We start from the raw sequence: 14,148 nt of genomic DNA on the forward strand, positions 1-14,148 counted from the left end.
GTGGCTGCTATTTGTATACATTGTGTATGCAAGCAAAGAATCTCACTGTGCCTAGTCACATGTGACAACAAAGTATTCCTATTCCTATTCTCTTCAGGGATAGAAAAATATGACCAAGTTTATCAGTCTGAAGAAGGGTCTTGACCTGAAACGTCGCCAATTCCTTCTCTCCATAGATGCTGCCTCATCCGCTGAGTTCCTCCAGCATCCAGTCTACCAAGTTAATTGAAATTGTTTTGAAATTCTTTTTTTGCGGGATACGGAATTTCATGTTTTTGCTGTTGAGGTAGTATCTTATTGTGGTTACCTGTTTTTTTACTGTGACAGGAGGATTTGTAAATGCAAATTTGGCCAAAGTGAAGAATTCTAAATTTGAAACTTCTATCAAATCAAAAGGACTTGCTGATGTTCTTCAGTGTATCTTTACCCCAGTGTAAAATTTGCCATGATTGTAATCTAGATCATGGCTCTCACAGATGTGGTATTATCGGCAAGGACTCATTTCAATGAGGATGTAAAGAACTGCTAAAGCAGGTTTACAAAAATTGCAATTAGTTGATGGAAATGAGGGATGAATCAAAGAGTGAGAATCAAAAGAACTGCAGATTCTAGAAATCAAAAATAAAAACTAAAGCTGCTGGACACACTTGGCAAAACAGATGGGATCTGTGAGGGATGAAACAAAGTTAACATTTCAAGCTTTCTGTCTGTCAGAATTGGGAAGGAGAGAAAATAAATGTTAAAATGCAGTGAGAGGTGAAGAGAAAATACGTGCCAGTGCACAATAGTTTATGGTGAGAGCAGTAACTTAAGAAACAAGTAATAATTTGGACTTATGTACTTCAGCTAGAACCCCATTAATCGAGTCTGACTATGGCACGGTGAGCCACACACTTAGTTCTTTCCAAACTTCCCCCTTGCTGGATCCACTTATTTAACTCTGTTAAACATGGTGAGCAACTCCTTGCATCTGGCAGACTTCATCTGGGCAATTTCCTTCTTAAATCATTGGACATCTTCACCTTGCTTTCCTCCATTATAATCTCCCTTAAATTTTTGATCAATCTTTCAGCCATCCTGTCTCTTCCTTCAGCTCAGCATCCATTTGACCTTATTTCTTCATGAACCATCTTGGGATATTTTCTTTAACAGAGATGGAATGTGAGTGTTACATTTGGTGGAGAATAACGTACAGTTGTTTCTCTGTTTGAGAAAAAAAAATGAAGCTACCTGCAATTTCAAAACGCGATCACAGCGCATTTCACCCGTTGACTAAAACTTTAGCTGAACTATAATTAAGTGACATGGTACTAAACACCATCCAATTTGGAAATCAATATTTTATCTATTCTATTTAAGTCTTCATGGTGTTTTTTAAATTTAGTTTAGTTTCGAGATGCAGCGTGGAAACAGGCCCTTCGGCCCACCGGCTCCGCACCGACCAGCAATCCCCCGCACATTACCACTATCCTACACACACGAGGGACAATGTATATCTATACCAAACCAATTAACCTACAAACCTGTACATCTTTGGATTGTGGGAGGAAACCAAAGATCTCATATAAAACCCACGCGGTCACAGAGAGAACGTTCAAACTCCGTACAGAATGCACCCATAGTCGGGTCTCCAGCGCTGCATGCACTGTAAGGCAACAGCTTTACTGCTGCACCACCATGCCGCCCACACCATGCTGTTATAAAGGAGGGAAATTAGGTGAGTGTAACTGTGTAGTCTTAATGAACGAGTGTATTCACATGTATTAAGGAGTAGTTAATTATAAAGGAAACTAAGCAAACAATGAGAAGTTAATAAATATCTAATCATGTTTTGTATGGCTGTGATCCTCCTCTGCTTGGATTTAAATACACTCAGCAGGTACATTTGGCAGCTACTTGATATCTCTAAGGCACATCCATAATGAATTATCAGGCCCTTCATGTAAAACTGGCGATAGCATAATTACCATATAACCATATAACAATTACAGCACGGAAACAGGCCATCTTGGCCCTACAAGTCCGTGCCGAACAATTATCTTTCCCTTAGTCCCACCTGCCTGTACTCATTAAATAACCCTCCATTCCCTTCTCATCCATATGCCTATCCAATTTATGTTTAAATGATACCAACGAACCTGCCTTCACCACTTCCACTGGAAGCTCATTCCACACCGCTACCACTCTCTGAGTAAAGAGGTTCCCCCTCATGTTACGCCTAAACTTCTGTCCCTTAATTCTCAAGTCATGTCCTCTTGTTTGAATCTTCCCTATTCTCAAAGGGAAAAGCTTGTCCACATCAACTCTGTCTCTCCCTCTCATTATTTTAAAGACCTCTATCAAATCCCCCCTTAACCTTCTGCGCTCCAGAGAATAAAGACCTAACTTATTCAACCTTTCTCTGTAACTTAGTTGTTGAAACCCAGGCAACATTCTAGTAAATCTCATCTGTACTCTCTCTATTTTGTTGACATCCTTCCTATAATTGGGGCGACCAAAATTGTACACCATACTCCAGATTTGGTCTCACCAATGCCTTGTACAATTTTAACATTACATCCCAGCTTCTATACTCAATGCTCTGATTTATAAAGGCTAGCATACCAAAAGCTTTCTTTACCACCCTGTCTATATGAGATTCCACCTTCAAGGAACTATGCACGGTTATTCCCAGATCCCTCTGTTCAACTGCATTCTTCAATTCCCTACCATTTACCATGTACGTCCTATTTTGATTTGTCCTGCCAAGGTGTAGCACCTCACATTTATCAGCATTAAACTCCATCTGCCATCTTTCAGCCCATTTTTCCAAATGGCCTAAATCACTCTGTAGACTTTGGAAATCTTCTTCATTTTCCACAACATCCCCTATCTTGGTATCATCTGCATACTTACTAATCCAATTTACCACACCTTCATCCACATCATTGATGTACATGACAAACAACACAGATCCCTGAGGCACCCCACTAGTCTCCTGCCTCCAACCCGACAAACAGCCATCCACCATTACCCTCTGGCTTCTCCCATTCAGCCACTGTTGAATCCATCTTGCTACTCCGTGCATTTATACCAAACAGTTGAACCTTCTTAACCAACCTTCCATGAGGAACCTTGTCAAAGGCCTTACTAAAGTCTATATAGACAACATTTACCCTCATCAATTTCCCTAGTAACCTCTTCAAAAAATTCAAGATTAGTCAAACATGACCTTCCAGGCACAAATCCATGTTGACTGTTCCTAATCAGACCATGTTTATCCAGATGCTTATATATATTATCTCTAAGCATCTTTTCCATTAATTTGCCAACCACTGAAGTCAAACTAACAGGTCTATAATTGCTAGGTTTACTCTTAGAACCCTTTTTAAACAATGGAACAACATGCGCAGTACGCCAATCCTCGGGGACTATTACCGTTTCTAATGACATTTGAAATATTTCTGTCATAGCCCAGGCTATTTCTACACTAACTTCCCTCAATGTCCTAGGGAATATCCTGTCAGGCCCTGGAGACTTATCCACTTTTATATTATTCAAAAGTGTCAGTACTTCTTTTACTTTGAAACTCATAGTATCCATAGCTACTCTACTAGTTTCCCTTACCTCACATAATTCAATATCCTTCTCCTTGGTGAATAACGAAGAAATGAAATTGTTCAATATCTCCCCCATCTCTTTTGGCTCTCCAGATAACTGTCCACTCTGTCTCTCCAATGGACCAATTTTATCCCTCGTTATCCTTTTTTTATTAATATAGCTGTAGAAACCCTTTGGATTTACTTTCACCTTACTTGCCAAAGCAACCTCATATCTTCTTTTAGCTTTTCTAATTTCTTTCTTAAGATTCTTTTTACATTCCTTATACTCCTCAAGCACCTCATTTACTTCATGCTGCCTATAATTATTGTAGATCTCCCTCTTTTTTCTGAACAAGATGTCCAATTTCCCTTGAAAACCAGGGCTCTTTCCAATTTTTACTGTTTCCTTTCAACCGAACAGGAACATAAAGATTCTGTACATAAAAATTTCCCCTTTAAATGTCCTCCATTTCTCTTCTACATCCTTCCCATAAAACAAAATGTCCCAGTTCACTCCTTTTAAATCATTACGCATCTCATCAAAGTTAGCCTTTCTCCAATCAAAAATCTCAACCCTAGGTCCAGTTCTGACCCTCTCCATAATTATATTGAAACTAATGGTATTGTGATCACTGGACCTGAAGTGCTCCCCAACGCATACCTCCGCCACCTGTCCCATCTCATTTCCTAACAGGAGGTCCAGCACTGCCCCTCCTCTAGTAGGTACCTCTATGTATTGCTGCAAAAAAACTATCCTGCACACATTTTACAAACTCCAACCCATCCAACCCATTTACAGAATGTGTTTCCCAGTCTATATGTGGAAAGTTGAAATCTCCCACTATCACTACCTTGTGCTTACTACTAATATCTGCTATCTCCTTACATATTTGCTCTTCTAATTCTCGATCCCCATTTGGCAGTCTATAATACAACCCTATAAGTGTTGCTACACCTTTCCCACTTCTCAGTTCCACCCAAATAGCCTCCCTAGATGAGCCCTCCAATCTATCCTGCCAAAGCACTGCTGTAATATCTTCCCTGACCAGCAATGCAACACCACCTCTTGCCCCTCCAATTCTATCACACCTGAAGCAACGAAATTCTGGAATATTTAGTTTCCAATCACAGCCCTCCTGCAACCATGTTTCACTGATCGCCACAACATCATACTTCCAGGTGTCTATCCAGACTCTAAGCTCATCCACCTTTCTTACAATGCTCCTAGCATTAAAATATGCACATTTAAGAAACCCCCCGCCTCTTATTCTCTGTGTATTTCCTTTGTCTTCTTTCTCGTGTCCGAGTGCTTCCCTTTTCTGCTTCCTGCCTCCCATTCTGTCTACTAGCTTTCTCTATTTGAGTCCCTCGCCCCAACCATTCTAGTTTAAAGTCTCCCCAGTAGCCTTTGCAAATTTCCCTGCCAGGATATTGGTCCCCCTCGGATTCAAGTGCAACCCATCCTTTCTGTACAGGTCCCACCTTCCCCAAAAGAAGTCCCAATGATCCAGAAACTTGAATCCCTGCCCTCTGCACCAGTCTTTCAGCCACGCATTTATCCTCCACCTCGCTCCATTCCTACTCTCACTGTCGCGTGGCACAGGCAATAATCCTGAGCTTGTTACCTTTTTGGTCCTTTTCCTTAACTCTCCTCCCAACTCCCTAAATCCTCCCTTCAGGACTTCTTCCCTTTTTTTTACCTATGTCGTTGGTACCTATATGTACCATGACCTCAGGCTCCTCTCCCTCTGATTTCAGGATATCTTAGACGCGTTGAGACATGTCCGAGACCTTGACACCAGGGAGGCAGACCACCATCCTGGTCTCCCGACTGCGTCACAGAATCACCTTAACGATAGAGTCCCCAATTACTATTGCCCTCTTATTTTTGTCCCTACCTTTCGGAGCAACAGGGCCGGTCTCTGTGCTGGAGGCCCGTCCGCTGTCGCTACCCCCAGGCAGGCTGTCACCCCCATCCGTACTCAAACAGGAGTACTTATTTGCAAGGTGTACCGACATTGGAGTACTCACTCGTCCCTGCCTCTGCCTCTTGCCCTTCCTTAGCGTGACCCACATGTCTCTCTCCCGTGGTTTTGGAGTGACCACCTCCCTATAACTCCTCTCTATGACCTCCTCACTCTCCCTGACCAGACAGAGGTCATCGAGCTGCTGCTCCATGATTAGATTTCTTTTTCACTCTCTCTGTAAACGATGAGGTGACTGATAAAATAAGAAATAATTTATATGCCTATTCTGGTGAGATCATCACTGTTAAATAAGCTGATGACTGTCCCCAATATTACTTTGATCACTAATTACTTTCAAGACAACGAATCAGTGCAACATTTCACTCAGTAAGTGGTGGTTATATGGAATGAGGCAGGTACTGCAACAACATTTCAAATACATTTGAACAGGTACATGGATAGGAAATGTTTTGAGGGATATGGGCCAAATGTGGGCAAATGGAACATGTAATAAAGCATCTTAGTCAACATGAACAAATTGAGCCAAAGGGCTTATTTCTGTGCAATATGAATCTTTGCACAAAATAAATAATAAATTAATACGTTAGTACAAAGAGTAAAATTAGAAATTCTCAGTGGGTCAAGCAGCATCCGTTATGAGAAAAAAAGTTACTGTTTCAGGCTTTTTTATTCTAACTGGGAAAAATCTTCCAATGTTTCCCAGTTCTAATAAAGATCATTGAGCAGAAATGTTCACACTTTCTACAGTTGCTGCCTGAAATACGATTATTTTCAGCACAGCTGTTTTCTTTTCAGGTTTCCAGCACGTGGAGGGTTTTTGTTTTGCGTTAATGAAAACTAAAGTAAAGCCCTTCACCTCTGCAATTTGAGGTTAGCCAATTGAAACAATGGAAATCTATTTTTTCTGCTATTTCAAAAGTTCTTTGGATCTAATCTGCCACAATTGGTCTCCACGTTAAAAAAATTGCACTCAAAGCCAATGGACTTCAGAGATCCAGCGAGGAAACAGACCCTTTAGCCCAATGAGTCCACGGCAACCAACAATCGCCCCAACACTAGTTCTATCCCACATAATAGGGGCAATTTACAGAGGCCAATTATCCTGCAAACCTCCACGTCTTTGGAATGTGGGAGGAAACCGGAGCACTGGGAAAAAACCCGCGCGGTCACCAGGACAATGTGCAAATTCCACGGAGATAGCACCCAAGGTCAGGATCGAACCCGGGTGTCTGATGCTGTGAGGCAGCAGCTTTGTGCCACCGTGTAGGAAATGGAAATGTTGATTTGGTGCAGGAAAGAGAGGTATGATGGGCATGTACTAAAGACAAAACAATGATCCTTTAGCATGGCTGCTAATTACAGTAGCCTGAGAACTGTAACTGTAAAATCCAATGTGAACCTTGAGTAATATGTTTGTAATATTTTGCTGCTGCCCTCTTTTAAAGAAAGAAAAACCAAACCATCAATCATGCTTATACATGGATTTTTAATTCCTTGTAGTGCAGGAGGAGGCCATTCAGCCCTTCAAGTCTCAGCCTGCTCTGATCAATTCCATTCTCCCACTTTTTTTCCCTGTTAACTCTCTCTCTCTCTCCCACCAATTTGCCCCCTGGGGGCGGGGGGTGGTTCTCCCACTAACCACCTGCACTAATCGCAATTTACAGTAGCTATCGAACTTTGGGAAGTTCGGGAAGAAACTTGAAGGAAACTCACAGAATCTCAGGGAAGATGTGCAAACAACATTCAGGAACCAGGTCCTGAAGCTATACATACTGTACAGTAGCTCTGCAAACTGAGCCATCATGTTGTTAGCATGTCCACATTCTTAATTTAATTTAAATTCTACAGCTGTCATGGTGGGATTTGGACTCGTGCCTTTGTACTCGACAGTTTTCGACATGTTCAGCTTAGTAGTTTTCAAATGTCACCTTTTTGGTTGAGGGGACCTCGGGTGCAATGAAATCTTCAGAGAGTGTCACAATCATATCAAAATCTGTTCTTCCGTGAGAATAGTGAACTAAATCATTTGTTAGTTGACTGCTTTTATTATGGTGCAAATCTAGAGGCACTTGTCAATGGCACGAAAATCATTGGCATAACTATAGAAATGCCACTGCCACTGGAAACAAAATTGAAAAAAAACTTGCTGATTTACAATGGCCAAAGTGAAGTACTACAGGTATTTGCTGCGTGAATTCTACCTCTGGAATTTGGTTGCATTAACTTCGAATGCATTTTAAAAGCAGTGTACAACATGGACATTATTTAAAGTCTTGTGTGTAATACATGTAACTGGGGAGGAATCTCCACCCTAGCAAGTTTTATAAAGCAGGAGAAATGAAAAAGCACATTATTTAAAAGCAAAGATGTGGGATAGATTGGAAGGGAGAAGAGAGTCAACGACAAATGCGAAAATCAAAAATAAACGCTAGGTACTGGAAATCGTATCATATGAGGAGCATTTGACGACTCTGGGCCTGCACTCGCTGGAGTTTAGAAGGATGAGGGGGGACTTCATTGAAACCTAATGAATAGTGAAAAGCCTGGATAAAGTGAGCATGGAGAGGATGATTCCATTAGTGGGACCAGGAGAACTAAAGAGGAACCAAGACTACTGGAGACCTGGATCTGCTGCTTGGGTATGAAAAGGTAGCAGCACAGATATCTTGCTTGCATACACGCACACACGTACACACACAGCACATGTGTGGGCTCAGGAACAGGAGCCTCTTTCCACTCACAATGCCTGACATACCTGCATTTAAGCCACAGGCTGCCTTGTTTAGATTATACAGGACATTCACCAGTAGCATTGAATGTGATATCTCAAAGCAAGGGGTTGTTGTATTCTGCTTCCAAAATTCAGGTTCCACTGAATACTCATTTTATTCCATGGATTGAGGATGAGTTTGTTGGCCATTGTTTCCAGTCAAATCGTACTGCGTTTAGTCAAGGATCCTCTTCTGCTTGGGTTTTGGGTTTCAGGATTGTCAACAAATTGGTAGATTTGTCAAGTTCATTGATGAAAATAATAAACAGCGACAACTAGCATTGATGTTCATCGGCCTCTCGAGCGTCGGAGGTTGAGGGTAGACGATAGAATTATATAAAATTATGCGAGGTACAGATAGGGTCGACAGTCGGAGGCTATTTTTCCCAGGATGGAACTGTCCAACACTAGAGGGCATAGCTTTTACATGAGAGAGTGAAGGTTTAATGAAGATGTACAGTGCAAGTTGGGTTTTTTTGCACTGAGTGTGATGGGGGTCTGGAACGCATTGTGGATGGTGGTGGTGGAGGCAGATATGACCGTGGCATGTAAGAGGATTTTTAGATAAGCAAGTGAAAGTCCATGTAATAAACGTATATAGATTGTTCAAAAGGCAGTTGACATCAGTTTAACTTAGCATCATGTTCGGCACAAACATTGTGAGCCAAACCCAAATTATCTGGAAAATTTTGCAGGAGGAAATCAAATGGATAAGGAAGAGATCATTATCATGCTTCCCACTGAAGAAAACATCTTCAAATGTACAAATCTTGTATTTACAGACTAAGATAATGTTGGCATGTTGGGTAAGGGCTAAATGATGTGCATGGCTCTGTGAAGAATGCTCTGTAATAAAGTGTCATGCGATCATTTACATTGACTGGGGAGACAGTAGGCAAGAGACTCAAACTTACGCTTGAAGTACATCATTTGCTGGGTATAGCAGTGGAATGCTTCAGACCCTGGATCTGAAACTAATATCTTCACCGATATGAGAGTTATGACTGCAAGTGTTAAGGTGCATGGGGCCATGTTATCTTTCAATTCCTGGACCCTGACTTTCAAAAGATCATCCAGATAATAATGGAAATTATACCAGCAAGGGATCTGACAAGAGCAGTGAATTATCCCTCTCATAGGGCAACATAGTGTTCAACTTGATCTGTGGTCCCCTTCAGATCAGCTCATATATCTGTATTGTTTATTATGATGTAAATCACAGCCCCATAGGAACAGCCTCTGTGCATATTAATAACCCATTCATAAACAAGTTTGACAGAATGATGTGCTGACTTACTGCAGACTTGCAGATGGTTCTTACAATGGGATTTGGTGTGAGTATCAAATATGTAATAAAGTTGTTAAACAGTGTATTTTTCACAATTCTATCATACTGATTATCTAATTTAGAACCACAGCTAAGGACCAATTGTCCCGAAATTTGTATAAAGCCAATATGAAACAATTTTTCATCAAAATGTCATTCAAGAACATGCATCTCCTACTAATTTATTATTATTTCAACTTTGTATTAACAACACATTTCTGAAGAAACATTTCTTCAGCTTAGTCATTACTATTATAATTGTTTGATAAATATATTTTTTTTATTAGATAATTTTCCTTCTGTCATGCCGCCTTCTGTTTTGATAATCAGACCCTTTGTATTCTCACATCAACATTATCAGACATAGCTGTGTGTTATACCAGGTATATTAATGCTATAAAACTTTCATCATTTGCAGTGTATTGCGTATTACTGCGTACTATTAGCAGTTAAGACATGCAAATATAAATTATGTTTTCTACATGTATAATTGTTACAAGAATATTCAATTATGACTGCATTCTGCAGTTGAGGAAGTTCTAAAAAATATCTGGAGGTCAAAAAGATAATTTAAATGCTTCCTCTTTTAAAGAGTAGCCTGATAATGAGTTGGCTTATGACTTCTTTAGTGGCAGTCTCATGCTACAAATGGTTGACACAGATGGAGCACTTAAAGAAATCTAAAATAATTTGTAAATCCATTGAAGGCCAAAAATGAAGAAGTTATTCCATCGAAGTAAACTCTATGAGACTATGTCAATATATAGAATAATAATGTATTTGCGAATGAGAACTAAGGAATACAAAATTTTTAATATTCTTTATTTATTTAATAACTGTTCCCGTCTTTGAGGCTGGCATTCATATGTGAATTAAAAAAACGAATCCCTACAGTTGCTGGAAATAATCAGCAGGTCGTGCCCCATTTGTAGGAAGAGAAACAAAGACAATGTTTCAAGTCAGACACTCGTCATCACAACTGTAAAGGTGATGCACATCCAACTGACTCGCTCGCTATTTTCCTTATACTGCCCTAAATAAGACCAGCTAGAAATCCCTTTGCAGAGTCCAGTGGGGACATCCCTCAAACAAGTGAAGGGATATCACCCTATGGGACTACATAAGCAGCGAGGGTGATTTGTGTAAATATAGGTGCAAATACTACTGAGTATGGCACGATTAAATGTATAGACATTGAGAATGTATGGAGGGTTTTGGTTTTGTATATATTATAAATTCTGAGTAAAGTTTTTTGGAAATAATAAAGAAAAGTCCCTTTGCAAATTTTGGGAATTTTATTTTTTGTAGGATTCATTATATCCTGGTATTATGATGCCATTATGCTAACAGGTGCTACACATCTAGGTAATACAAGGGTGAGCTAATCTACTATGTCACAGCATCAACAGATGTGTCTCAAGGCTTTCCCTTCAACGCTGCTGTTTAATCCATCGATCTTGTTTTCATTATTCACTCTGCATGAGAGACTTGGATATTAGTCACGACCTTCACTCACTATCTCTTTTTGGTAAATCTCGCAGCTAATTCTATTCCGCCTTTGTATTCTCGTCTTATCCACGGACTGGCTGGCCATAGGCTTAATGCATTTCTCATTTCCTCCTAAGAATTGTAGGTGAGCAATGTATGTAATAATTCCCAGCCTTGACTTAATGGGTATGGGAATGTTTTACACCAAGAAACACTGATTAAGGTGAGTATACCTATTTCAGATATATTACGATTAATAGGAAAGGAATATTAGATTGTTTTAGTTTAAAGGCTGCTCCTCTAGTTTTCCTCCCTCCAAATAAAAAGAGTTAGCTCCAGGTTATTGAAAGACTTGATATATTTGTGCCTATTTGTGCTGTTCAAATAATGAAGGTCGTAGATTTGAATCCCAGTCTGTGCAAACCCATGCTGCCGGTAAGCAGTAGAAACAAGGAACTGCAGATGCTTGTTTATGCCAAAGATAGACACAAAGTGCTGGAGTAACTCAGTGGGTCAGTCTCTGGAGAAAAAGGTTGTGATGTTTCGGTCTGAAGAAGAGTCTTGACACGATATGTCACCCATCCTTTCTTTCACCAGAGATGCTGCCTGACCCGCTGAGTTACTCCAGCACTTTGTGTCCATCTGCTGTGCGCAGTATGGGTTTGTTACAATTTATCTCTGCCTGTCTCATTTAGGAGGTGATAGGATCAATATAAGGATCCCTTCACCTATTGGAAGTAGGTATCTATTTAAATTGGGAGAAATATTCAGACATACTCTGGATTTTCTCAAGAAGATTTTTGCAATTTTCCTTTATAATACGTTAATAGGAGCAGATGCAGTTCAGAAAAAAAAATAAAGATGCCTGCTGTGCAATGTCCTGAGGTGCTAAACCATTTTTGACATGCCGGGCGTGTGATCTCGATATGTGGAACTAATCACCTCAAGGAATCAATGCTTTGATGAAGGATGAAAAATTGGTGGAACATATGCTGAATTTTACTTTGGAAGTCTGACAAATACTTTTTTTTATCCGAAGTAGTTATTTTTTGTTCTGCGGTTTCAAACATCGATTTGGAACTGTGGGAATCACTGACTGCTTTGTTCCGCAGATTGTTTCTCAGGTTAATCCGATTTTGCCTTATCAAGAAATACATTTGGTCTGTAGGACTTGAATGAGAGGCCTTGGTGTTTCTATGAGGTTGTCTTTGATAATGTCTATTCATGAGCCTTCTGACTGAGATAAATGCCATAGCCTAAAGCCACATTTTTTTTAAAGCACATATTTCAGCTACTTAGTTCCACATCCTATTGATGTGCCATAACTCTGTGATATTTGGATGCTATTTCCAGCAAAGCACCTAAATTAAGTGTGTGTAGAAAATGAAATCACAACTTGTCATTCTCAACTAAAAAAAAAGCAATTTAATGTATTAAATATTAATTATATATTATATAAATGTTGACTAATGCATTACTCCACAACTTTATCTTTTGCTTCTGGTTAATTTTGCCTGTAATAAATTCAAATTCATATGTTCGTCTAAGTGAAATGTTCTTTCAGCTCATAGCTTTCTGCTGATCCATGGAAATTTCAAATTATTTGGATATCATTTTGAATTTTTTAAATTGCACTTTTAATTTCCCTGCTGATTTCCTCTGATAGAAAATTACATTAGGAAGTGGAATTCTTACATCTCCATTGAATTTTACCCTACAGCACACTTTCAACGTAATTAGAACAATGGTGGAAGCATGTCCACAAAAATTACAACGGCTTTTTTTAATGCAAGAATTTATCCAATTTAAAATTAACATTTAAACTGAAGAGAAATGAAGGGAAGCCCATCAGGACTATGTTCCAAAGAAAAACATTATTTCATGTAACTTTCCTGATTCTGCCCTTTATTTTCTCTGAACTCTTTGTCACTGAGTCAGTGCAAATGGATTAACTTGACATCAAAACTCTACGGTCATGCCTTACAATACGATGGGCTTGTTTATTTTTCTAATTATGTGTTTGCACTAATGTCTTGTTTATTCACAGTCTTTTAGAAATGTTACATGTAATTCATGCATAATATATTTTTACGATATGATACAATACTGTATAACTTAATTTATCCCAGGAGGAAAATTGATCTACCAACAGTCATAAAACACAAAATACATGAAACATGAAATTAAAGTGATGAGTGGAAAGGATTGGGGATGTGCAAAGATTGGGGAGGGGAGTCAGTCGATCGCACGGCAGGTGGGTGTGTGTGTTTGTCTGAGAGTGTATTCCCGCAATGCAAGATTTTTCATTGTACCTGGAAGCCACCATAGATAGACTCAAAATGGTGGAGTAACTCAGCGGGACAGGTAACATCTCTGGAGAGAAGGAATGGGTGTCATTTTGTGTCGAGACCCTTCTTAAGAGTAATGCCCCTGTCCCACTTAGGAAACCTGAACGGAAACCTCTGGGGACTTTGCGCCCCACCCCAGGTTTCCGTGCGGTTCCCAGAGGTTGCAGGTGGTTGCCGGAGGTTGCAGGTACTGGAAGCAGGTAGGGAGACTGACAAAAACCTCCGGGAACCTCCAGGAACAGCACGGAAACCTTGGGTGTGGCGCAAAGTCTCCAGAGGTTTCTGTTCAGGTTTCCTAAGTGGGACGGGCATAAGAGTCAGGGGAGAGGGAGTCTAGAGATATGGAAAGGGTAGCAACGAGAGAGGGTATTGCAGACTTCTAGTCAGAGAGATGAGGAGAACATCTTCAAAGTAGGCATACCTTGAGGAGATTTTGCAGTAGCGGGTGACAATAACCTCAATTTGTAATGACTCACCCACTGAGACAATTCCTCTGGCTATACTCTAGTGGCAGTACATACTACCTCAAACAATACAACTGGAACCAACAACTCAGTACTGAAGGACACTTTACAAATTCTACAGTTTTGTATCGCTAGTATATTGCAACACCTCTACAAAAAAGCATGACTAATTTAACATTTAG

This window comes from Leucoraja erinacea, chromosome 26 (assembly GCF_028641065.1).
Source record: "Leucoraja erinacea ecotype New England chromosome 26, Leri_hhj_1, whole genome shotgun sequence".
Taxonomy (NCBI): Eukaryota; Metazoa; Chordata; class Chondrichthyes; order Rajiformes; family Rajidae; genus Leucoraja; species Leucoraja erinaceus.